The sequence below is a fragment of the Triticum aestivum genome, chromosome 1A, assembly GCF_018294505.1.
Source record: "Triticum aestivum cultivar Chinese Spring chromosome 1A, IWGSC CS RefSeq v2.1, whole genome shotgun sequence".
In the NCBI taxonomy this organism is placed as follows: domain Eukaryota; kingdom Viridiplantae; phylum Streptophyta; class Magnoliopsida; order Poales; family Poaceae; genus Triticum; species Triticum aestivum.
Window position 1 is genome coordinate 343,892,611 of NC_057794.1, and position 24,647 is coordinate 343,917,257.

The window sequence follows — 24,647 nt, forward strand, 5'->3', positions numbered from 1 at the left end:
TGATTTTCCGAATATCTTCTCGAAAGTATCACCAGGTTGTCACCTGACTGTTATGTTGAGCTCGTGATCAAGTTGGTTTCTTGTGAACCACCCTCTCTCCAAGAATCTGTGTGGGATACCCCTGAGCTAGTTGGTCAAGCTAAACAACAACTTGGAGAGTTGGAAGATAAAAGCTTGCCTGACTTAGTTCATGTTAAGGGATATCTTTTTGTGTGTGTGTGTGTGTGTTGAAGAGAGATGGTATATTCATCAATTGGTCCTTGTGAACAATTGTTGGATCTATTATCCTACCAAACCTTTGATTTAAGTATGGGCTATCGTCAAATCAAATCAGAACCAACGATGTTCGTAATGCTGTCTTACTCGTGGATTTTCCTCGGGCATACACCATTATATCTTTTGGTCTGACCAATGCTATCACCGTGTTCACTTAACTATGGAATTCCTTTTAAAAGGGAACCTGGATGAATTGTTGTTGAGCCCATCGACAACATCCTTATCTTCTCCATGATTCTGTTGGACATTAAGCTAGTGTTGGAAACTTTGTAAACAATGCCTTCGAGTTCCGTCTCTAAGGTATATGTTTGGATGAAAGAAGTGACTCCCTTTGATTCACGTGCATTTGATGTAAGTTGCCGTCGTGAATTCGAGAAAGTTTGTTTTTGCTCCTCTGGAATCATCCCAAGTCAGTCATGCACGTGCAAAGAGTTCTGTGGTCTGTTAGACTGATCATCTTCATTCCATATGTATATCCTAGCACACCAAGCCACTGATTGAATTGTTCAAGGAAAAGGAGCTGCTGTGCAAATACTAGTTCATGCACAAGATTCTTATGTCCTTAATGATGGTTCCCTACCTGAACTCGGTAGTGTTTTATTATAAGACTACTTTGTGGTCATGCTTGTCTGGGACAACGTGTTCACATGTTTGTAGCAGAACCAGCTCATGTTTTGGACCTTACTATCGTAGTTCATTTCCCGAGAATCTCGCAACGTCATCTCGTCGATTTGTGTTGCAAACTTTCGTTTTTCTTCCTAGACTCGATGAGTCTGAAATATCCTGACACCAACCAGATCTGAATCTCAGGCAGATATGATGGTTTGGAACATTTCCCAAGAACTATAATATTGGTCTCACGATAACCGGTAAAGTGGGTGTCGTGGCCAACACACCCCGCCGGGAGACCTAATATCGTAGTATCTTGATTGAGGAAGTTGGCCACCTCCCCATAGGGATTTCGTAGGATTACTCCCTAGTTGCCCCTATGGATTTTGAGATCCCGAAGTCCGACCTTTTTACTTGATGTTCTAGATATCAAACCATATCTATAAATGGGTTGCGCTAGCACATCAAGGAGAACATTAGAAGTGGAGTGCTAAATGTCTCTCGGTCGATCATCCAGATTTTGTTTCCTTGGCCTCGCTAAGGTGAAATCTGAGAAAGTGTTATCCTCCTTTGCATCTGCATCGCCCATCGCTATTCATCATGGTAGTAAGTTGTGTTACCGGACCCTTGACACGGATGTTGGTAAAACCTTGATGAATATGGAAATGCTCAAGTTCTTGAGAGCACGCACAAGTGCTAGGTGTTATCATCGGCACTAACTGGGTTTGCTCTCAGTTTTCCTCGGCAATGCTATGATCTTTTCAAAACAGTGAATTCACTCTCTGTTGTTGGGTTCTTCCCCAGTTACCAGAATCATTCCTAGCATTTGCATTTCGTTCCTAGCTTGCACCGCCAATGCGCCATTCTACCATGGGTCTCTTCCATTTCCGGTGGCAAGCAAATTCATCCATTACATTGTCTTCAACAAGGTAATCCACATCATCCAAGTTCGAGTATGCCATTCTACCGAACCCCTCTAAAATGATCGCTTGTGATTGCCTTAGACTGGTATAAAGAGTTTCAATAATCTTTGAATCAAAAGTAATTCTTTTTGCCACTTAAGGTAATAATCTATGAATCACCCTCCTCCAGGATGTTTCTTCGTGGTATCATGGCAACTCAACTCCTCGCTACGTTGACAATCGTTTACCACCTTCTTAGGTGTGGAATTGTTGTCTACCTAGTGAACCTTCGTCATCCGTTTCTTTCCACCCCTCTTGATGTGAATCTCGTGTCTCAACCGAGAGATGGTTCTATGTCTCATTCCGTGAGTTAAATCCTGAGTTGTTCGATCTTCGAGAAGATCGACCCTTATAGAGTCTCCTTATCTCCAGGTCTTGTTGGCAGGATTTCTCAGAGCAAGACTTCAAGACAATGATGGTGACTGAATCAACGTTCATTTGAAGTGCAACCTGGATCGTGAAGATTGTGCTAGTTTGTGATTCCCCTTCATCCTACCCTACGCTTGAATCTCGAGACGAGATTCTTGTTTAGTGGGGGTGAGTTGTCACATCCCTAGCTTCTGGTAATGCACTAGGCTAGACCTCTTGTGAGCATCATGTTTTATTTCAAATGAAATTTGAATTGAGGATTTTTCAAAGCCTCAGAAACCTCAAAAAAATAACCAACAATTAAATCTTCTCAAATGTGTCCAAGAAAATGTTCCTGTTATTCCATGGAAATATTGGTGAGAGGTAAAATTTAAACCAATATTTTTGGAGTCACAGAGATAATTATTTTGGTCATTTGTTTTAATCCAATAACTATTTGCTTTGGATTTATATTTAATATATATTAAATATGACTCCAATAATTCTGGAAGTTTGTGAGTGGCTTTGTATATATTTTAGCAAGCCACATAAAAATCTACAGAATTTATTTAAATGATTTAGTTGCTAAACTAAATCAAAACAAATTACAGAAAATAGAAAACAGTAAATAAAAATAAAAGAACAGAAGCCTACCTGGCGCTTACCTGTCCGGCCCAGCCGGCCCAGCTCCTCCCGCTGGCCCAGCCCACCACCGCCTCCCTCCCCTGTCGCCTTCCTCCTCTGCCAGGAGGACGGGCACGCGCCCGGCGCGCGCGGCCACGCGCCCCGGCCACCTCCTCCCTGCCTGGCTGCCTCCTCCTCCCCTGGTCCCTCCCGCGACGCCACGCAGCCCCCGACCCCTTCTCACTTCTCCCTCGCTCTCTGGACCTCCCTCCCCCTCGCTCCTCTGCTTCCCCCCCCCCCCATGACCGAAAGCCGCCGCCGATGTCGCTCGCAACCACCGTGGCCACCAGCCCTCCCTCGCCCATCCAGCGTGCTCGAGAGCTCCGTCACGACATCCTCGACCTCCCCACCAAGCCATGGAACTACGGACGCGCCACAACGTCGCCGGCATCACCGTTTCCATCGCCGGCCGCCGAGGATCTTCACCGTCAATTCGCCACCATCGTCGCGTCCCCGAGCCGGCTAACCATTCCTACGGCACCGCTGTGAGCTCCTACGCCTCCCCTCCCTCTTCCCCCCTCGATTGCGCCCTGTAGCCTCGATTCCACCGGAGCCGCGAGCTCGGCTCCGCCGGCCATGTCGCCGCCGTGGCCTGAGCTCGAACGGGTCGCGCTCGTGCATCTCACCGAACTTATGGTGACTCCAGGAGGCTGCGCAGTGCTTTACCTCACTCGCTCGTGCTCCACAACGCCATTTTCGCCGAGGTCCGAGCTCCGGCCGCCGCCAAACACGTCGCCGGCGCCTTTTCCGGCGACCCCGAACCCAACTACCTGCACCACTCGCCGCGGCCCACTCCCAGCTATCCATAGAGCCCAACGGCGCCCCGAACGGTGCCCTGTACGTGAAACCCGCACCTGCACCGCCGCGTTTAGCCTCGCCGGCGGCTAAACGCCGGCGAGTTGACTCCGCCGACCAGGGGGTTTGACCCTTTGACCTCGCCGGACTGTCGTGTGGGCCCAGCCCCCCTGTTTAATTAGTACAGGTTAAGTTAGTGTTAACTAACTTAGTTAAGTAGATAGGACACTGACATGCGGGCCCGGCCCGGCTAATTAAACTAGGCTAGGTTTAAATTATATTAGGATTAGTCATAGTCACTGACCAGTGGGCCCCACTGGTCAGGTTTGACCCTGACCGGCCAGTTGACCTGCTGACGTCACTAATACGTCATGCTGATGCAGTATTTGTTTCTGGAATTAAAATAAATCAAAAATGATTTATTAATTTCAGATAATAACCAAAACTTCAATAAATCATAGAAAATTAACCGTAGCTCCAAATTAAATAATTTATATATGAAAAATTATCAGAAAAATTCAAGGAATCCATCTGTACCATTTTCATGCATGTTAGAACAACTTATCACTACTGTTAGGACAAATGAAGTGAATGACATTTAAATAACCACATATGGAGTTTGAATTTGAATCTTGGATTCAAACCAACTTCATTTAATCTGGTTTTAGGTGCATTAGCCCAAAACACATTCATTTTGCCATGTCATGATCATGCATCATATTGTGCATTGCATTGATTGTGTTCCCTTCTGTGTTGCCGGTATTTGTCCCCTCTCGATAGACGTGATACCGATGATGTGATCGTTGACACTGATGAAGACTCAATGTTATCTTCAGAAGTGCCAGGCAAGCAAAACCCCCTTGTTCATTCCGATACAATCCTACTCTCTCGCTCCTGCTCTCTTTTACTGCATTAGGACAACACCGATTCATCTGATACTTGCTGCGGTAGCTGAACCCCTTTATCCTTTGCATGACCTGTCATTGCCACAGTAAATAGATGAAACCCACTAGCATGAGTAGGAGTTGTTTGAGCCCTGATGTGCCTACTCATTCATGCTTGTTGTCATGCCTGCTACTGCTTAGAGTTGTGTCAGGTCTGATTCATCGGGGATGAATCAGAGGCGTGTGAACATGTCCCAATGTGTGTGAGCTAAGTGTGTGAACACGATTTGGTAAAGGTAGCGGTGAGAGGCCATGTAGGAGTACATGGTAGGTTGTCTCATTGCAGCCGTCCTCAGGAACTGAGTTCTGTGTTTGTGATCCATGACCAGCTACTACCACACATTGGAATGCTTAAGTGCCCCTCTCGACTTATTAATCAACATGATCTCTGTCCAGGAGTTGCAACTAGTTTCTGGTGGTTGTAGGTAGTGTTAGTAGTCTACCAAGTGGCACCCGGTACAGGTGGGCTTGGGACAGACTAGGCACAGTGGCACGGTGTACCAAGTGGCACCCGGTTGGTGGGCTTGGGAACCCTGCTCACATCGTTTGGGGCCGTGAGCGACACCCCGGCCGGATCTCCTTGCGGATGGAACCCGAATAGGCGATAAACCTGGACGAGAGACTTGTTCGGTTAGTCAGGTCGTGGCCGACTCCCTCGCCCGGCTTCCGCTTGAAGGCTGCCGAGGTACATGACGTGTACAGGGCGGTAAGTGGCGGGAGCGTGTGTGAAGAAGTACACCCCTGCAGGGTTATCATTATCTATTCGAATAGCCGGATTCCTCGGATATGGAAACGTGGACCCCTTGTACAGTTCATAGACAAGTGAAAGTGGATACTCTAAAATACGCAAGATAAGCGTGAGTGCTATGGATGGCGTTCTCGTAGGGAGACGGGAGCGGATCCATAGTGGTGTATTGATATGGTGAATATGTGGACTCGTGTGCGCCATTTCAAAGGAGTTACTTGCAGTCGTAGTTCAGGATAGCCACCGAGTCAAAGCTGGCTTGCTGCAATCAAACCCCACCATCCCCTTTGTTGATAATGATGCATATGTAGTTAGTGCTGATGTAAGTCTTGCTGGGTACATTTGTACTCACGTTTGCCTATTTTATGTTTTTGCAGAGAGACTTCGGTCTCACTAGTAGTTTCGCGTGGACTTCGACGTTTAGCTTGTTACCTCAGCTACGATCTTGTGCCCTCGGCAGGATCTGGTAGATAGTCAGGCTTTCAGCCTTTTTTATTTATAGATGTCTGTACTCAGACATGATAGCTTCCGCTTGTGCTTTGACTTGTATGCTCTGATTGTTGGGTCATGAGACCCATGTTTGTAATATCTCGCTCCTCGGAGCCTATTGAATAATACTTGAGTCGTAGAGTCATGTTGTGATGCCATGTTGTGTTTGCACATATCGAGCATATTGTGTGTATGTTATTGAAATGCTTGGTATGTGTGGGATCTGACTATCTAGTTGTTTATCTTTAGTAGCCTCTCTTACCGGGAAATGTCTCCTAGTGTTTCCACCGAGCCATGGTAGCTTGCTACTGCTCCGGAACACTTAGGCTGGCCGGCATGTGTCCTTCTTCGTTCCTGTGTCTGTCCCTTCGGGGAAATGTCACGCGATGAATACCGGAGTCCTGTTAGCCCGCTACAACCTGGTTCACCGGAGTCCTGCTAGCCCAGTGCTACAGCCTGGATTCACTCGCTGATGACCGACACGTTCGATGCTGGGTCATGGATGCCTGTCCCTGTAAGTCTGTGCCACTTTGGGTTTACGACTAGTCATGTCAGCCCGGACTCTTTATCATATGGATGCTAGCGACATCATCATATACGTGAGCCAAAAGGCGCAAACGGTCCCGGGCAAAGGTAAGGCGACACCCGTGGGAATACCGTGCGTGAGGCCGCAAAGTGATATGAGGTGTTACATGCTAGATCGATGTGGCATTGAGTCGGGGTCCTGACAGACAATACCGAGGATATGGCAGTCAATGCCGGATTCAAAGGCTCTAAACCCAGTCAGCGGAAAAATCCATTTAAAAGAAGCACTCCGGGCCTGTCCAGTTTGGACCGCATACTCGATCGCTCGTGTCAAATACACGGCACCCCCGACAAGCCAGCCAACCACACCAATAGGGATTGTTGGGTATTCAAGCAGGCCGGCAAGTTAAATGCCGAAAACAAAGATAGGGGGCCACATAGCGATGACGAGGAAGAGCCCCGACAGCCGAACACTGGAGGACATAAGAGGTTCCCCCCCCACAAGTGCGGACGGTGAACATGATATACGCAACCCACATCCCCAAAAGGGAGCGGAAGCGTGCGCTCAGGGACGTATATGCGTTGGAGCTAGTCGCCCCAAAGTTCAACCCATGGTCCTCCTGTTCGATCACCTTCGATCACAGGGACCACCCCACTAGTATCCGTCATGGCGGATTCGCTGCACTGGTCCTAGACCCAATCATTAAGGGATTTCACCTCACTCGGGTCCTTATGGATGGCGGTAGCAGCCTGAACCTGCTTTACCAGGACACAGTGCACAAAATGGGTATAGACCCCCCAAGGATCAAACCCACAAAAACGACCTTTAAAGGCGTCATACCAGGTGTAGAGGCCCATTGCACAGGCTCAGTCACACTGGAAGTGGTCTTCGGATCCCCGAATAACTTCCGAAGCGAAGAGTTAATCTTCGATATAGTCCCGTTCTGCAGTGGTTATCATGCACTGCTCGGGCGAACCGCATTTGCGAGATTCAATGTGGTACCGCATTATGCATACCTCAAGCTCAAGATGCCAGGACCTCGGGGGGGTCATTACAGTTAATGGAAACACAGAGCGCTCTCTCCGAATGGAGGAGCACACTACGGCCCTCGCAGCGGAAGCGCAAAGCAACCTCTTAAGGCAATCCACTAGTTCGGCGTTTAAGGACCCGTACACCTTCAAGCGTACCCGGAGTAATCGGCAACAGGACCGCCTGGCACGTTCTGAGCTCGCATAGCAATGCGGCCCCCACCCCGGTCCCAGCCAAACGGCGAAATCCGTGCCATGCGTACATAATTACGCATTAAAAATACCATGGGCACAGGCGGGGAGGGGGCACGACGGTGGCACGCCCCAAGTCGCGGCTTAAACCACACTAGGGGCTTCCCTTTTTTGTTATTTTCTTTTCAGGACTTTAATCTCTGGAAACCCGGTCCGCCAGCATGATTGCCGAACATATGATGCAGCAACCAAGAGGCAGAAAGCTACGTCACACCACGGAACTCCCAGGTGGATTACGATAACGAGTGTAATACTTGCCTTAATACTATTCTTCAGCTCGCCCCTTGGAGGGGACATAGTCCTACTTTTTGCTTACTGAACTGCATGTATCATTCTGCTTTAACGCACCTTTTTGAATAAACAATGCATAGCATTAAGACTATTATTGCATTCTTCTTTATATATATATATATATATATATATATGTTCATTCATGACATCCAGCACCCGTACACTCTAGTACGGCCAATACGCTAGGGGCTTAGGCATACCCCACAATACGGCGTGAGAAGTCCGGACACTTTCAACAGTGCGGCACCCCAAACTTATAGCATTATATGCATCAGCTCTGAATCATGTCTTGGGTCAATAGTTGGGTTTGCCCGGCTCCCATGTTTTGGTACCTTACGTTCCGCTATATCGGCTATGGTAGCACTGGGAGAACTACTGCGATTGTGCCCCGGTTCTGCTGGGCTAAGCACCTCAGTAGAGAAAGCTAAAACTGATTGTCATGATAAGGCGAGAGACTGGTCGTTGTTCGAGAGGTTTTTCGAGTCCTTAAAGACTTTTGCCGCTTAGAGCGAGGAGTCGGCCCTGTCCGGCTTAAGGCGTGTATCGCGCCCCGAGTTCGGCCTTCCGAACACTAGGGGCTTCGCCGAAATTTAAAATTATAGAATTCTATGGCTAAGTGAGAGTGATAGCGCATTATAGTCTGATTGCCTTGTTCGTTGTGCTGAGCACCTCCCTCAGAGGACCCAAAAATGGGAACAAGAGTGCTCGGGTTTATCCTGAACACCCCAGCACTCGTGGCATGGGGGCAGAAGCCGATGACTAGCCATCTCTCAGATTTGATAAACAGTCGAACAGAAGGTAATATTTTAAATTCAAACAAGCGTTGCATAGCGCATATGAACAAGTTTTCATGAATACAGGATCACACGAGCGGGTTTACTCAAATATTGTATCTTTTGTACACTCGTCCGCTACGATACGGGCACCCTTCAGGACACCCTCATAGTACATCTCAGGGTGGCGATGCTCCTTGCCCTCTGGCGGCCCTTCCTTGATCAGCTTCACGGTGTCTAGCTTGGCCCATTGTACCTTCACACGGGCGAAAGCCCGGCGTGCACCTTCGATGCAAATGGACCGCTTGATAACTTCCAGCCGTGGGCAGGCATCCACAAGCCGCCTCACCAAGCCGAAGTAGTTGTTGGGAAGGGCATCGCCAGGCCACATCCGGACTATCAAGCCCTTCATGGCCTATTCGGCCGCCTTGTGTAGCTCGACCAGCTGCTTTAGCTAGTCGCTCATAGGTACTGGGTGTTCGGTCCCAGTATACTGGGCCCAGAACAACTTCTCTGTCGAGCTTCCCTCCTCGGCCCAGTAAAATTTTGCGGCATCCGACACGCTGCGGGGCAAATCTGCGAATGCTCCTGGAGAGCTCCGGATTCGGGTAAGTAACAAGTAATTTACTTTCACATGCTTACTTTGCATATAGAATGCCTTACCCGCCGCTATCTTCTTCATCGCATCAATCTCTTGGAGGGCCTTTTGGGCTTCGGCCTTGGCACTCTTTGCACTCTCAAGGGCCATGGCAAGCTCGTACTCTCGCGTCTTCAAGTCAAGCTCCAGCGCCTCGTGCTTCGTCACGAGAGCGTGGAGCTCTTGCTGCACCTCGCCCACCCGTGCCTCATGCCTCTCCCGCTCGGTGCGCTCCTTGGCCGCTTTGTTTTCAGCCTCGGACAGCGCTTGCTTCAGGGTTGCCACCTCAGTCGTGGCCCCTGGCAAATTTACGATAATCCTGTCATTTTGCAATCGCTTTCCTTTTATATAGATCCATAGACTAGGTACTACTTACCTTTGTTCTCCTCGAGCTGCCTCTTGGCAAGGCCGAGCTCTTCCTTGGACCCTTTAATGTCCTGCTTCAGAGCGGCGACCTCCGCAGTCAGTGCGGAAGAGGCCAGCAGCGAAGCCTGCATACGCATATAGACATAATTATATTAGACTCCTGTGATATTGTTTGATCCTCTGCTCAGCTTTTCTTTGTGAACACCGAACAGAGCATCAGGGGCTATTGTCTATGCGGTAATATTTCTCCTATATTTCAAAAACTTACCTCAAAGCCTATTAGAAGGCTAGCACAGGCTTCAGTCAGTCCGCTCTTGGCGGACTGGACCTTCTGGACCACCGCACTCATAATAGTACAGTGCTCTTCGTCAATGGAAGCGCTCCCAGCAGATTGTCCGGTGCCTCTAGATGGGCAGAGGACACCGGCACAAGCGTCTCGCCCCTCTTGGAAGGAGGCCGCCTGCCTGAGTCCGGAACCACTGGAGGTTCCGACGCGATGTTCGGCTGAGGGCCAAACTCGGAGCCCTCGGGGGCTTTGCTCCCCTGCTCCCGGAGTCCGGAAGGTCGCTTTGAGGCGCCTCCGGGACTGTTTCTCCTTGACCCAGTGCCTCTTGAGACAACACATCGGCGTTGTCCATAGGGCAAGGGGAGGTGGCGGTCAGAAGTGGATCGCTATCCATATCCGACGAGCCCAGGGAGCCGTCCGACGAGGATACATTGATACCGGTTTGGGGCGGTCTGCAAAATCATAATTCGGCGTTAGGAGAAGCAGTGCGACAAAGGAATGCTATGAGTTACTCTGGTATCCGAATACTTATGACTTTGCTAGGGGCTTGGCCCTGAGCAGCCATGTCGTGGTTTTGTCACGGCAGATGTCCTAGAGAAAGGACTTAGTCGTGGAGCCATCGCGACGGGTTAGCTTGAATGGGTTAAAGCGGACACAAGGACGCAAGAGAGTTTATACTAGTCTGGCCCCTTCGATGAAGGTAAAAGCCTATGTCTAGTTGTGATGGAATTGATGGGGTTTCGATGACTAGGGAGCAAACAAGCTTCGCCTATGTCTCGAGTTGTTGTCTGTTGTCCTTGAACCGCCACCGGGTCATCCCCTTATATACACGGGTGACTCTCGTCGGCTTACGGAGTCCCAATACCGGCTCATAGATGTGTCCGGTTTGGTCTCTTCTTATTCCTAACTTACAATACAGGTTAACTACTAACGCCGGTTTATGGCTGCAGGCCTTGAGCCGACCATGGGCCTTGATCCCTCCTCTATCTTCTTGGGCTTTAACTTACTTAACTACTGACGAAGTTAACCGGCCCAGATAGGCCGGTTTACGCCCAGTAGTAATATCCCCAACATTAGGCCCCAGATTGATTTGAAGGGGTTCATGTCAATCCTTTAATAAAAGCTTCATCTTCAACATCTTCTTATAAATTGGTAAACCGCCATGATGTCATCTTCTCTGATTGCTGTAAACCGGAGTGACGTCACATGTCATAACGAAGCTATCCATTATGCTTCTTTGTTTAATAGATCGGCGGAAATCGAGGCGACAGCTCTGTTTTGTGGCCCCTTGATTGTCGCGCATGACTCATGTTCTTTCGCCTTATAAATAGGACTGAAGGGTCATTTCTTTTCTCCTTCTGTGCCTTCTTCATCTTCCTCGCGTCGCCAGCCTCGGAGTTCCGCCGCCGCCGTCGACCTCTGCCTCATCCTTGGCCACTGCATCAACCTGAGTGCACCAGAACATCGCGGCAACCTTCCGCATCTTCCTCAGCTCCGGTAAATCTTCTATCTTTTCCCCCGCAGATCTGGCCTAGGGTTTCGCAGTTCTTCAGTGTTCATCGTCTGCCTCTTGCTCATACAATAGATCTTTAGATGAATCCGCAAATCTTTATTCTGTGCAATGATAGTTGTTTGACCTTCGCCTTTACTTATGCATCTCAAACCATGGGTCTATATGAACGTTTTGCTCATTGGTTCGGTACTGCTCCTTTGAACCTCTAAGTATTTATCTCTTCTCTGAACTTGCTTCAGATCCAATGCTGTAAAGAAATCTTGTGAAACCTGTTTGTGCGTACTTGTCCATCCGCAATCTCAGCTTTTCAATGCTTAGATCAGGCGGTTTAACCTTATAGAAAATTTTCCAAACCGGTATATGCCATTAGTCCCCTTGTTGAACCGCCAGATGTTGGTTGCTTCATGAAACTCCGGTTCAGATAGTTCTGTCTCCGGTTTAACAGTGCCCATACCAACGTACCTTGATCAAATGCATTTTTGAACCGGGATCTTCTACCTTGTAGATTCCATCATGGCCAAGCAAGTATATGAGTGCAATTGGGTTCCTTCTCGCGTCACAGAGGATCAACTGGACGATTTAGTCCTGATTGGCGCTTTAGGCAGCAAAGATACCATCCATTGGAGGGCTCCTGGCAAAGAATGCCCTCCCACACCTCGAGAAGGAGAGGTTGTTGTTTTCGTAGATCACTTAGCCCGGGGCTTTAAGCCGCCCGGTTCTAAATTTTACCGGGATGTTTTAGCCGATTTCCAACTCCATCCGCAAGACACTGGCCCCAACTCTGTTACAAATATGTGCCACTTCCAAGTGCTCTGTGAGGTGTTCTTTCAAGAGGAGCCCACAGTGGAATTGTTCAGAGACCTTTTCCATCTAAACCGCCGTACTGAGTTTACTGATGGCTCTAATACGGAGTTGGGTGGCATGGCGATTCAGAAAAGGAAAGAGGTCACATACCCTCACGCCAAGCTGCACAGTCACCCCAAGGAGTGGAATCAGACATGGTTCTACTGCAAAGACACCTCCCCTGCTGGTGAGAATCCCTTGCCTGGCTTTCGTCCGGAGCGGCTCAGCAATACACACCCTTTTCCTCAAAGATTGACTGCCCAGGAGAGAAGCAAATATGCTCCCCAGCTGTCAAAGCTCAGAGCCTTTATGGCCAACGGTTTAACAGGGGTTGATCTCGCTCGCTGTTGGATATCATGGAGCATACTGCCCCTTAGTCAGCGCTCCGGTTTGATGTGCGAGTATACTGACAGTGTTGATGACCCACTGCGACATTCAAAACTCCAGCTCTCCGATGAAGAAATCACAGAGGCTGTGCATAAGATACTGAATGAACCGGAACACGTCTGCGCTAGAACCGGCCTGCTTCCCTTCTGTGCCACCAACAAACCGCCAGCTGTAAGACTTTGATTTTTCTCTTTGCTGAATCTGTTATTGATATGTCTGGTCATTGTTTTTAATATCAGTGTCTGCATAATCAGGGCAATGATCCGTTTTGGAGCAAAAAACTGCCGCAGGAGAAACCAGAAAAACCAGACAAACCGGAAAGAGCAACCCGGCAAAAGACTAAAGCTGTGAAGAAGACTGCCCACAGGAAAAGAACCACTGCATCTTCTAATCCGGCCCCTGATGATGAGGTGGATAATCCGGACTTTGAGGTAGAGCTTGACTCACTTGGTTTATTTTTCATGCGTCTTATTGATGATGATATTTGTCAGGATGATGCCGAAGCCAGCCACGCGGATGTTGCAGAGGTAATTATTCTCTCTTCCGATTCAGAAACTTTGCCTTCACAAAAAATCCGTCAGGCAAACCGGAAAGTTAAATTTTCTCATCCTCTTGCTTATTTGGATCCTAAACTTCTTATGAAGACCCAACAACACGAAGCTCGTCGCACCACCCGGCACAGCGGCCAGGTAGTTACCTCCGCCGGTTTACCGAACAGTCCGGTTCGGAAACGCCATTCAGAGGTCTCTAATTTGCTTGTCAGTGCTTGTCCTAAAGCGGGCTGCTTTCGTCAACCTCTTAATCCGTCTGACTCCGATTACCAGGTTACTTCCCACTCATCTTCTGGCGAGTCATCGGCTACTCAGCTCCCACCGCTCAAAACGGTGCTTGGGTAAGCTATACTTATTGTGATGTTTGCAGTACATTGCCTTAGAACATATGCTGTATTTGATTTTGTTATTCTTCTCAGGGCCAAACCTAGGCCAAGCAAGAAGGCCCGCCTGGACAAAGCGGCCGAAGAAGATGTCATTCTTGAACCAGGCAAGACACCCAATCTTGAAGCGGCTATTCCTGAGGATATACCCAACGATCCACCGCAGCAGGACGATGATCTTATTGCTGAAGAGAGACCTACTGACGCCTCAGGTCCTGTCAATCAGCCCACAGGTTCCATCCGGATTGAAAGTTCCACCGGTCCAGCAAAACCTACTAACAAGCCAACAGCCCCAGTGCAAACCGGCGGTACCCAGGATGATGAGGTTGTCATTACTGGCACTGGCCATACTGAGCCAAGCAATCCTGTCGCTTTATCCAAACATTCTGCCAAGGAAGAATTTGCTGCCTTTGGCAAAGGCAAGTGGAACGCTGATCTGACGACTTATGCTGCTCTGAACGCCCAAGATATCCATTCCGGCTATCTGAACCGGTTGTATACCAGTCGCGACTATGAAGCCGGTCTGGTTAATATGATGAAAGAGAAATATGAGGTAACTTCCATATGCTCCTTCCTGCTTGTATGCTTCCATTCTTGCTGACTCTCCTAGCCCCCAAGGGCCGGTTTGTAATATTCTTTCAAACCGGGACTTACCAATATAAATCTTGATGCTTTGAAATTCGCTGATGTAGCCCCCAAGGGCCGGTTCAACTTAACGTAGTTAAACCGGTACTTTAAGTAATTGAAATTGCCGCATCAGAATATATACGAGCAAATAGCCATTAGCCCCCAAGTGCCAAGTTGAATACTTGTATTGATCTTGGGACTTTGTAAGCAATTGAAAGATGAAGACCGAATATGCATTAGCCCCCAAGTGCTAAGTGCATAACTTGTTATGTGATTGGTACTTGAATCCTTATACCGATTTGTTGAAGCATATATCTGTATGCATGCAGGCGGAGCTGAAGACGAAAGAAAACCAAGTCACCGATCTCCAAGAAAACCTGAAAACCCAACAGGCTGAAACCTCCAAAGCAAAAGAGGAATTGGCCAGCGCTTTAAGCGCCATGGAACAGCTTAAGGAGAGCTTCAAGAAGAAGCGGGCGGATTGGGCCACTGAAAAGTCCGCTTTGATCAAACGAGCAGAGGATGCCGAGGCTGCACTAAAACCAGTGGCGGATGAACTGACCAGCATAAAGCGGCACGTGCATGCCATGACTACTGCTATCTTTGGTAAGCCAGTTTGCCTTCTGAATTGGCTCTGCCTTCTGACAGAGTCGCCGGTTTATTAACCCTTTATGGTATTTCAGGGACACGCATTGGTCACTTGGGGTCAGATGTGCGGAAGAAACTAAAAGCCGCCTATACATTGGTTGAACAATTGTATACTGGTGCCCAGCGGATCATCTGTACCGCATCTCATAACAAACCGGCGCCCACTTTGATTCAAGATACTCTGATGAAACTGTCGGTGCTTCCTGCCCGGGTTGAAGAGCTGAAGAAATCTGCTGCTCGAACCGGTGCAATCAATGCCTTAATCCGGGCAAAAGCCTGGGTGCCGGATTTTGATCCTATTGAAGCGGCTCAGGGCTATCCCAGCTTGAAGGAAGATGGGTCAGAATTTGGCGAAGCGGATCTGCGAGCAATAAACCGGGAGGTACGTCCGCTAGCTTGTCAACTGGCTGAGGAAGCAGACTTGTCTCATTATCAAGCCCAATATGACAGTCAGAACAAGCGAATAGCTGCACCAATCCATGAATCGGAAAATCTGATCCCTCCAATCCGTAAGCATACTTACGCTCCCGATATTGACCCGTCATTGCTGATCCATGATGAAGCTGTTTTTCAAGCATTAATGGGAATCGACTGGACAACTGTGGATTTCCAGCCACTGGGTAGAGAAACGGAGGCTGAAGCGGCGCAGGATGACCCACAACCATCAGGCCAGGCTGGTGACCAAACTTGAACCGGAAGCCGGTTTTAAACTGCCTCTCCTTTGCGAAAAACAATTATATTATTATGGGCACCATGTTGCCTTGTAATAGGCTAGCTGATACCTTTGATGTTGATATGCCTTCGTGCATAATTTGTTCTTCCTGTGGTAATGAACTTTCCAAAACACTTTCTGAAATGAAAAATTCGTCAAGTGCCACCACGGTTGTACCGTCAGGCGGAATATGATGTCTGCATATATGAAATCAAAACAAAATTTTAAGTATATGATCAAATTTTTGAGATACATAATACCTGCCATCATTGAGCGTGAAGTTGGCTTGGCCAATCTTGAAGCGGAGTTTTGCAAACCCACACTGTTGGAGGAGATAACAGCTCCTGTATATATATATATATATGACGCTGGTTTACCATGTAAACCATGCCGGGTTATAATAAACACCGTGTTACTCCATAAGAGGATGTTAACAACAAGGATCAAACCGGACAAATAGTCTCCGGATTGACGTGAACTGTGTTCCGTCAATTGATTGGTTAAAAAACTTTGTCGGTTTAAAAAACACAATGAAAAGCAAAAAAAACCCTTCAAAGAAAAGTGTGAAGCAAAAGCAACGACAAAACCGTTTGCCAAAAAGGTTTATTTAAGCTGATCAAATGGCGTTACCATGGCCAAACACGACCAAGCTCCCGTTAGGTGTAACTATGGTTCTAGTCAGCCAGGTCCCCAAATGAAACCGTGGCATTTATGCCGACCAAATGGCATGGTCATGGTTCGGGTTCGACCAAGCCCCCAAGTGATTCTGTGGCCTTAGGCCGATCAAGAGGCATGACTGGTTCAGACATGACCAAGTCCCCAAGTGATCTGGTGGCTCTCGCCTATCAAGAGGCATGGTATTGGTTCGGACACGACCAATCCTCCAAGTGATATAACACGATGCTTTTAGCAAAGCGAACTCAAGGGGTAAACCGGAGGCCGCTTTAGAGCAACTCCGTGTAACCTCACATGATGTAAAAGAACAGATACCCCACTTTAGCTGAGGTTCCGGTTTATTATATTTAATCATAATATATACATTGTCGTAATATGTACATAAGTATAGCCAATGGCTCAGGTATAGTAAGGCCGAAGATGAGCTATATTCCACGGCCTGTTAGTCTCCTCCTCTGATGTACGTGAGTCCTTATGCTCTCGAATATCGATCAGATAGTACGACCCGTTGTGCAGATTCTTGCTGACCACGAAAGGCCCCTCCCAAGGTGGGGATAGCTTATGCATATCAGTCTGATCTTGGATGAGCCGAAGCACCAAATCTCCTTCCTGAAAGGTTCTGGTTCTGACCCGGCGACTGTGATAACGACGAAGATCCTGCTGGTAAATCGCCGATCGGGCGGCTGCGATGTCACGCTCTTCATCCAACCGGTCCAAAGCATCTTGCCGTGCTGTCTCGTTGTCCGCTTCAATATAAGCCGTGACACGAGGTGAATCATGACGGATATCACTGGGGAGAACCGCCTCCGCTCCATAAACCATGAAGAACGGTGTGTATCCTGTTGATCTGTTGGGTGTTGTATTGATGCTCCATAACACAGATGGTAATTCTTCTACCCAACAACCCGGCGTTCTCTGCAAAGGAACCATGAGCCGGGGCTTGATGCCTCTCAAGATCTCTTGATTAGCTCTTTCTGCTTGACCATTGGACTGTGGATGTGCCACTGATGAAACGTCGAGCCGGATGTGCTCCCGTTCGCAGAACTCCTTCATAGCACCTTTGGACAAATTGGTACCATTATCTGTGATAATACTGTGCGGAAAGCCAAACCGGAAAATCACCTTTTTGATGAACTGAACCGCCGTGGCCGCATCACACTTGCTAACAGGTTCTGCCTCCACCCACTTTGTAAACTTGTCAACCGCCACCAGGAGGTGGGTCTTCTTATCTTTGGACCTTTTGAAAGGCCCAACCATATCCAGCCCCCAAGTCGCAAACGGCCAAGTAATTGGAATCATTCTCAATTCTTGAGCCGGTACATGAGCACGCCTTGAAAACCTTTGGCAACCATCACATCGTCTGACCAGATCCTCCGCATCAGCATGAGCAGTTAACCAATAAAAACCATGGCGAAACGCTTTAGCCACCAGAGACTTTGAACCGGCGTGGTGACCACAATCTCCTTCGTGGATCTCATGCAAAATTTCACGGCCTTCTTCAGGAGACACGCAGCGTTGAAAAGCTCCTGATATATTGCAATGATGCAACTCGCCGTTGATGATAGCCATGGACTTGGATCGCCGGATTATCTGCCGGGCTAGAACCTCATCCTCTGGCAACTCACCCCGGTTCTTGTACGCCAGGTAAGGAAGCATCCAATCTGGAATAACATGAAGAGCCGCCACCAATTGAGCCTCCGGATCAGGAATAGACAAATCCTCTTCACCAGGGATCTTGACCGATGGGTTGTGCAGCACATCCAGAAAAACATTGGGTGGGACCGGTTTGCACTGAGAGCCCAGCCGGCTTAAAGCGTCTGCCGCTTCATTTTTCTGCCGGTCCACGTGGTCCACCTGATAGCCTTTGAAATAACCTGCGACAGTATCCACCTCACGATGATATGCTGCCATGAGTGGGTCCTTGGAGTCCCAAGTGCCAGACACTTGCTGAGCCACAAGGTCCGAGTCACCAAAGCACTTAACTCGACTTAGATTCATCTCCTTAGCCATCCGGAGACCATGGAGCAAGGCTTCATACTCAGCTGCATTGTTAGTACAAGGGAACATTAAACGGAGAACATAACAAAACTTATCACCTCGTGGGGAACTTCCTCCACCGTAACCCGGCCCGGATCCTGAGCCATCGCCAGATTCGTGATCATACCGGAAATTATTTGAATTCTTGAACTCCTGCATAATAAAGCGATCCTTCCAAAGGTGGTTTGCTGGCGCCTCCTTCGTCCCATGTCTTGGACAGGGCTGGCTTAGCAGATAGTTTAGGCGGTTTGGGTTAGGGTTGGGTGCTCCATTACGATTTTTCAGCCTACCCTTGCGTTGCGGGCCATTGTCCTGTGCGTTGGTATTAGCCACAAAGTCCATGTTACCATCCGCTTTACGCTTGCCTCCTCTGCCATTGCCTACCCAGTGATGCTGCTGACCTTTGGAGCTGTTGTTCTTCTTCCCTTTCCCTGTCTTGTCATCATCAGATTCGGGATCCTTGGTACTATCAGAATCAGCATATTTCACCAAAGCGGCCATGAGGGTCCCCATGTCGGTGCAATGACGCTTCATCCATCCCAATTTCAACTTCAGGGGCCCAAACCGGCAGTTGCCTTCTAGGGTTAATACTGCGGTGTCAGCGTTGATGCGGTCTGAGGAGTGCAACACTTGTGAAACCCGGCGCACCCAATGAGTCGTTGATTCTCCTTCCTCCTGGACGCATGCAGCTAAGTCCACTATCGACATAGGCTGTTTACAGGTATCCTTGAAATTGCTGATAAACCGGGCTCATAATTGAGCCCATGAACTGATAGAATTAGCTGGCAAGCTTTTTAACCAAGTACGGGTTGTTCCTTCAAGCATCATGGTGAAGTATTTCGCACACGCCGTGTCATCCACATCAAGCATCTCCATGGCCATCTCATAGCTCTTCACCCATGTCTCTGGAGGTTGATCCGCCGTGTAATTTGGTACCTTACGCGGGCCTTTGAAATCCTTGGGCAGGCACATGTTGCGTAAAGCGGGGATAAGGCAAGGCACCCCCAAAGAACTAGAAGTAACACCAGGTTCGATCGAGATGGTTGGACGAACCAGCGTGAGCTGTCGAGCCTGATGCTGTGCGGCTAACTCGGCCTCCCTGCGTGCTCGGGCCCGGTTCACCACTTCCTGAGCATCATCAGCACCACCTGTCGGGTTGTTGCCACGGGGTGCTCCACGTCGTTCATTACTCGACACTGCTGGTTCATCCATATGTCTGCTATAGCTCCGGCTTGGACGGGGGGTCGAGTGGATCCGGTCGCGGCTGTACGAGTACGCTTCCTGTTGGGCCAAAGCTGTCCTCAGAAGTTCCTTGACCCGCCGCGTCTCTACTGCCTGCGGCGAGTCACCTTCAATTGGAATGGCCTCCAGCCGTGCAGCAGCGGCAACAAGATTGTCCATTGGGTTGGAGTAGTGACCCAGAGGTGTTAAAGCATCCTGAGGTATAACGGTGTTTTGACGAGGCGGGTCCATCTGACGAGGCTGAACTGGTGCACCGGTCCCAGGGGCTTCTGCCCGGTTCCCCTCCAGCAGATTGCCGGCTCTTGGTCCTGGAGTGTTGAAAAGGTCTCTGGCCTCGAAAACCAGAGGTAAGCGGGATCGGTGCTTCCTTCTCATGACTTTATGCGACGCGCTCTGGTCCAACATAAGCCTGTAGGCCTGTGCGTCTAAAGTGGCCCACTCCGCGGCCATCCTGGTGTCCTCAGCCGCCAGATACACCTTGGCATGGGTGATCTGTTCCTTTACCTTTGCAATCTCCATGTTGTGAACGTCCTGATCTGGCGTATTAACTTCCGCCATAAGCACAGCCAACGCATCAAATAGTTCTGATAGAACCTGAGCCGGCGGGCGCACAGGGCCTCCTGCCCCGGCAGCCATCGCTGCTGCTGAACCGGAGATCGTTGCCCCAGCTGTCAAAGAATGAAGCGCTGCTTGTGTTCCGGCCATGAATATTCCAACCCGGTTGGGCAGATCAGAGGGGTCCGGAATACTGTCGCCATCGGAACAGCTCCCAATCCGGCCATCTTGTAGCTGATAAAGAGATTCGGTTTCTCCGGTCGAAGATTCGTCACCGGAACAAACGACAGTCGCCCCGCGAAATTCCGATCCGTCCTCATAACTTCCTCCATGGATGACTCCCACGAAGGCACGCTTCATGGCCTGTTTAACCCAGGCGGATTGCGCACGCTGAGCCGTCTCGACGAGGTCGGTGCAGATGTCCGGCTCAGGGCCCGGTTCACCGATCTTGCCAATGAAAACGTGAATGCTACCAAAGGGGACCCGGTACCCGTACTCAATTGAGCCGGCCTCGGGGCCCCAGCCTGCGTCGTCGATGTAGAGCTTGCCGCGACGACTCTTAGTCATCTGTCCTATAGCGTAGCCCTCGAGTCCTTCAAAGCAGCCCTCTAAGAACCGGAAACCATCGTGCGATAGCCCCACGGTGGGCGCCAACTATCGTGGTTTTGTCACGGCAGATGTCCTAGAGAAAGGACTTAGTCGTGGAGCCATCGCGACGGGTTAGCTTGAAGGGGTTAAAGCGGACACAAGGACGCAAGAGAGTTTATACTAGTTCGGCCCCTTCGATGAAGGTAAAAGCCTACGTCTAGTTGTGATGGAATTGATGGGGTTTCGATGACTAGGGAGCAAACAAGCTTCGCCTATGTCTCGAGTTGTTGTCTGTTGTCCTTGAACCGCCGCCAGGTCGTCTCCTTATATACACGGGTGACTCTCGTCGGCTTACGGAGTCCCAATACCGGCTCATAGATGTGTCCGGTTTGGTCTCTTCTTATTCCTAACTTACAATACAGGTTAACTACTAACGCCGGTTTACGGCTGCAGGCCTTGAGCCGACCATGGGCCTTGAGCCCTCCTCTGTCTTCTTGGGCTTTAACTTACTTAACTACTGACGAAGTTAACCCGGCCCAGATAGGCCGGTTTACGCCCAGTAGTAATATCCCCAACAAGCCACTTGTCTTCGCCTTCGGCGGCGGTGGTGGAGTAGTCCGGAAGGAGAGTCCTTCCCTTCTTGGACCCTTCGCCCCCCAGTAGGGGCAGCCTTCCTTTTCTTGTCTCCCCCGACTGGAGGGGGAACATCTTCATCTTCTTCCTCATCTTCGGGGAAGGAGTGCATCGCAGAGTTATCGGATAATGAGTCTGATAACACCTAGCGCCGGGAGCTCTTTGGGTTCCCTTGGCCTTCTTGGTCTTCTCCGACACCTTGTAAGGAGCCGGAGTCAGCATCTCTGTCAGGAGAGCGTCTGCAGTGTCTTCGGGCAAAGGGGTCGGACAGTTAATCTGCCCTGACGTCTCCACCCAGTCCTGTCAAAGGCCTTGAGCTCAGACCCCGCACATGGTTAAGCTAGGGGAAATAGATATCCTACCAGATGTATGGAACTCACCGAATGCGCTCAGCGCTTCGCGCTTAACCCGTGGTTCTCAGTGAGGGAGGGAGGGACCTCTGCGCCCTTGAACAACACCTTCCAGACGTCCTTGTGCGTCGAGTCGAAGAGCTCGCTCAGAGTCTGGTGCTGGGCCAGGTCGAACTCCCACAAGTTGAAGTCCCGTTGTTGGCACGGGAGGATCCGGCGGACGAGCATGACCTGGACTATGTTGACAAGCTTGAGCTTCTTGCTTGCCATGTTCAGGATACATTTCTGGAGTCCGTCAGCTCCACCGATGAACCCCACGACAAGCCCTTCTCTTTCCAGGAAGTGAGCCGTGTGGGGAATCCGGATTGAAACTTGGGGGCAGCCACCCATTTGGTGTCGCGTGGCTCAGTGATGTAGAACCACGCCGATTCCCACCCCTTTATGGTCTCCATGAAGGAGCCTTCAAGCCATATAACGTTGGGCATCTTGCCCACCATGGCTCCGCCGCATTCTGCTTGTTGGCCGCCCACCACCTTCGGCTTGATATTGAAGGTCTTTAACCACAGGCCGAAGTGGGGCCGGATGCGGAGGAAAGCCTCACACACGACGATGAACGCCGAAATGTTGAGGACGAAGTTCGGGGCCAGATCATGAAAGTCCAGCCCGTAGTAGAACATGAGACCACGGATAAATGGATGGAGGGGAAACCCCAGTCCGCGGAGGAAGTGGTGGAGGAAAACTACCCTCTCATGAGGTTCAGGGGTAGGAACGATCTGCCCCGCAGCAGGCAGCCGATGCGCTATATTCGCGGCCAAGTATCCGGCTCCGCGCAGCTTCTTGATGTGTCCCTCCGTAACGGAGGAAGTCATCCATTTGCCTCCCGCTCCGGACATGATTGGAGAAGGTTGAGGGGAAGGATGTGGGCTTGGGCGTTGGAGCTCGAGTGCGCAAGAGTGGATGAGCAAGGAGGAAGAAGGCGTGGGTAGAAAAAAGGTTAAACCTTGTCCCTTTATAAGGGCGGCCGAAACTATGAGCCCCCACAAGCCTGGTAAAACTCGCTTATCCCTCAAGCGCCGTAATCGATGGTGCGGTTGGGTTACCCACGCCCATATTGATGAGAATCCCGTAATAAGGGGAACACGATCTCTGCTTTGACAAGACGTGTCAAGAAACTGACTCGCGTTGTGTGCGGGGCTAGTTAAAGGAAACGGTTCAAATAATTACCGGGCCATGCCATAATGTCATGTTGCCAAAACGTGTCAGCAGATTAGATTTGTGGAAATATTATTCTCTCTACGGTGGTATGTGGAACTTATTTTGCAGGGTCGGACACTATCCTTGTATTCAAATTCTTCCATGATGTATTCAGAGGAGGAACCCGCCTTGCAATGCCGAAGACAATCTGCGCGCCGGACTCGTCGTCATTGAAGCTTGGTTCAGGGGCTACTGAGGGAGTCCTGGATTAGGGGGTATCCGGACAGCCGGACTATAACCATTGGCCGGACTCTTGGACTATGAAGATACAAGATTGAAGATTTCGTCTCGTGTCCGGATGGGACTCTACTTGGCGTGGAAGGCAAGCTAGGCAGTACGGATATGGATATATCCTCCTTTGTAACCGACCTTGTGTAACCCTAGCCCCCTCCACTGTCTATATAAACCGGAGGGTTTTAGTCCATAGGACAACAACAATCATACCATAGGCTAGCTTCTAGGGTTTAGCCTCTCCGATCTCGTGGTAGATCAACTCTTGTAATACTCATATCATCAAGAATAAATCAAGCAGGACGTAGGGTTTTACCTCCATCAAGAGGGCCCAAACCTGGGTAAAACATCGTGTTCCCTGCCACCTGTTACCATTCGCCTTAGACGCACAGTTCGGGACCCCCTACCCGAGATCCGCCGGTTTTGACACCGACACCCGCGCTGGCCGTCAATACTGTCCCCCAATGACTAAGCTCACGGCCAGCAAGGGCACTAGGCTCCGTGCTGGTGAGAAGAAAAAAAGACTAGCTAGGTGCCGAACGCGGCCTTTTGCTTTCAACCCCTTTTTCTGTAGCTCAATTTGCGGCCTTTGGATTTGAATTTGAAGTCGTATTTTCATTGGCAATCGCGGGGGATGTCTTTTCTCGTTCGTGTTAATTTCATGAGTTTTCTAGATTTGTGCCTTGTTTTGAGGTTTGCGTCTGCTCCCCTTCCAAGCACCTCGCGAGCGGGGGCTGGGCGTAGCATACACGCGCCACGCGTGCACCTTGCCATGATTGGCGCTCGCTCCTTGCGAGGCCCTCTCGGGCGAACTAGCAGACTCCTTAGGAGCCCCAAGCCTCGCAAGCCTGCAAAGGACTCCCCTCGAGAGAATACACATCCGCAACAACCAAATCAGAGTAAATCCTGCTTGGGCCAAGGTAAATTACAACCCCACGCCCGCAAGGGGCTCGCGAGCTTACAAAAGCACGCTTTAAGTCTGGTTCAAGGAATAAAACAATAGTTTGATTACATGAGGGGCTCCCCCTCCCCAAAATGCTCTTACGCCCTGAGGGGCCGTGCACAAACTTTTTCATGTAGGTTCAACACAAAAGGAGTGCGGGCTCAGTAGGACATGTCGCTTGCCATGTCCTCCGGGTCGCTATCAGGCGCATCGCGGGCACCACTGTCGTTGTCGCTGGCACCGTCTTCACAATCATCAGCCGCACCGCCCTCGTCCGCCACGACCACCACCATGTCGTCCTCGGAGGAGAAGGCCCTGACCAGAGCATCCACATTGTCGTCCACCCAGCGTGCTAGGTTGTCTCGGATGATCTCGGGCACCGGGGCGATGACGGCATCAAAGTCAAAATCAGGATTGATGTTCTGGATATGGCTGAAAACGCGGGAAAATGCGCGCCCGAGGAG